The 2500-nt window shown below is 42.6% G+C and overlaps 4 non-coding genes across 4 annotated transcripts; all 4 read right to left on the bottom strand.

Annotated features, from left to right (window-relative positions):
• Positions 1–377: 377 nt before the first annotated feature.
• trnaq-uug (transfer RNA glutamine (anticodon UUG)) lies at positions 378–449 on the bottom strand. The gene has a single exon. It is a non-coding gene; the product is annotated as a tRNA-Gln (tRNA).
• Positions 450–546: 97 nt separating this feature from the next.
• On the bottom strand, positions 547–618 carry trnap-agg (transfer RNA proline (anticodon AGG)). Its single transcript has one exon. It is a non-coding gene; the product is annotated as a tRNA-Pro (tRNA).
• A 662-nt stretch (positions 619–1280) lies between these two features.
• Positions 1281–1352, bottom strand: trnap-ugg (transfer RNA proline (anticodon UGG)). The gene has a single exon. It is a non-coding gene; the product is annotated as a tRNA-Pro (tRNA).
• An 874-nt stretch (positions 1353–2226) lies between these two features.
• Positions 2227–2298, bottom strand: trnap-agg (transfer RNA proline (anticodon AGG)). The gene has a single exon. It is a non-coding gene; the product is annotated as a tRNA-Pro (tRNA).
• Between the last annotated feature and the right edge of the window lie 202 nt (positions 2299–2500).

Genomic DNA, 2500 nt, shown 5'->3' with positions numbered 1-2500 from the left:
TAAAAATTGAGTCAGAACGTAATTTCAGAAGCTCAAGTGTTGAAGTCGGGCTTGTGCGTCAGATGGACCCGGGGCTTCTCCTGCCCAAAACAAGATTCGCAGCCCTAGAACGACAAGTTGAGTCACTTGTTTGCCTTAAAATTGCTGTTGTTTTTGTCCACTAGCTTCAGTGAGGTAAATTGATCTTATCCATTTCACAGATTTAAGCTGCATGGCAAAAACACATAACATTATGTAAGTCGTTGTTGGAGGAGGATCGTGATAGCATCAAATAGCTATGTAAGCACCTAGTATCACAACCACTCACTAATTGGTGTGATTAAAATTGGTCTCATTCATTTATTTCACTGATTTGAAGCTGTAAGGAAAGAAGGAAAAGGTTCCACCGAGATTTGAACTCGGATCACTGGATTCAAAGTCCAGAGTGCTAACCATTACACCATGGAACCAAGACCTTCCTCAATTGACATCTAATGCTTGCACACTAGCGTTGAAACTGTCCTTTGTGAAAGCCATGATGTCCCTCAAAACCAAAGAAAGTTGCAAGGGCTCATCCAGGATTTGAACCCAGGGCCTCTCGCACCCTAAGCGAGAATCATACCCCTAGACCAACGAGCCAGTGAAAAACAGCTGCTTCACATGGCAACACTTTCGGCAGACAAACCAGCATTCTCTGAAAAAGGCCTCTGGGTGACCCACGACGCCCTTACAAAATACCAGACAACTGTAAGGGCTTACCCATTCATTTGAACCTGGGAGCTCTCGCGGCATGAGCAAGATTCATACTCCTAGACCAGCAAGCCACTAGCCAATATGCAAGGAATATATTATGTGGCGATACTATCTGCTGACAAAGTGAAAGTATTCAAAAGACATTTTTATGAAAGCTATTATGCCCTGTAAAACACAAGACAGCAGCGAGGGATCGTCCGGGATTTGGACGATTGGACTCTCGCACCCAAAGCCAGAATCATACCACTTGACCCAAGCGCCACTGCAAGACAGCAACTTTACATAACAACACTAACTGCTGACAAACCGGCATTCTCAGAAAAAGGCCTCTGTGTAAGCCACAATACCCTTACAAAACAGAAGATATCTGTAAGGGCTCAACTGAAATTTGAACCTGGGAGCTCTCACAGCATAAGCGAAGATCATACTCCTAGTCGACCAGACAAGGAATGTTATATGTGGCGATACTAACTGCTGACAAACTGGAATTATTCGAAAGAAGGTTTTATGAAAGCCATATTGCCCTGTAAAACACATGACACCTGCAAGGGCTCGTCCGGGATTTGAACCCAGGACCTCTCGCACCCAAAGCGAGAATCATACCCCTAGACCAACGAGCCACTAAGGCTTGACATTTTCACATGGAACCAGCAGCAGCAGATGGTCAGAATTCTTTATTTAAAAATTGAGTCAGAACGTAATTTCAGAAGCTCAAGTGTTGAAGTCGGGCTTGTGCGTCAGATGGACCCGGGGCTTCTCCTGCCCAAAACAAGATTCGCAGCCCTAGAACGACAAGTTGAGTCACTTGTTTGCCTTAAAATTGCTGTTGTTTTTGTCCACTAGCTTCAGTGAGGTAAATTGATCTTATCCATTTCACAGATTTAAGCTGCATGGCAAAAACACATAACATTATGTAAGTCGTTGTTGGAGGAGGATCGTGATAGCATCAAATAGCTATGTCAGCACCTAGTATCACAACCACTCACTAATTGGTGTGATTAAAATTGGTCTCATTCATTTATTTCACTGATTTGAAGCTGTAAGGAAAGAAGGAAAAGGTTCCACCGAGATTTGAACTCGCATCACTGGATTCAAAGTCCAGAGTGCTTTTTTTTTTTTTTTTTTTTTTTTTTTTTTTTTTTATTGAAAAAACTTAAAAATGAAATACATCATATGTAAACAATTCATAAATCATATACAAGGAACAATCTGTACATTATACATTGCTACCAAATCATCATAAACATGACATTTCACATTCACTTAGATCTAGCATATCAGTCATCTTATTTTTTCCAATCAACTTAAAAATTAAGCATCAATCCCTTTTTGTGGTCCACCATTATAAGCTTGCTTTCATGAAAGGTCCAGAGTGCTAACCATTACACCATGGAACCAAGACCTTCCTCAGTTGACATCTAATGCTTGCACACTAGCGTTGAAACTGGCCTTTGTGAAAGCCATGATGTCCCTCAAAACCAAAGAAAGTTGCAAGGGCTCATCCAGGATTTGAACCCAGGGCCTCTCGCACCCTAAGCGAGAATCATACCCCTAGACCAACGAGCCAGTGAAAAACAGCTGCTTCACATGGCAACACTTTCGGCAGACAAACCAGCATTCTCTGAAAAAGGCCTCTGGGTGACCCACGACGCCCTTACAAAATACCAGACAACTGTAAGGGCTTACCCATTCATTTGAACCTGGGAGCTCTCGCGGCATGAGCAAGATTCATACTCCTAGACCAGCAAGCCACTAGCCAATATGCAAG

The sequence above is a fragment of the Danio rerio genome, chromosome 13 (assembly GCF_049306965.1).
Source record: "Danio rerio strain Tuebingen ecotype United States chromosome 13, GRCz12tu, whole genome shotgun sequence".
NCBI lineage: Eukaryota > Metazoa > Chordata > Actinopteri > Cypriniformes > Danionidae > Danio > Danio rerio.
This window is presented reverse-complemented; position numbering and strand designations above follow the sequence as displayed.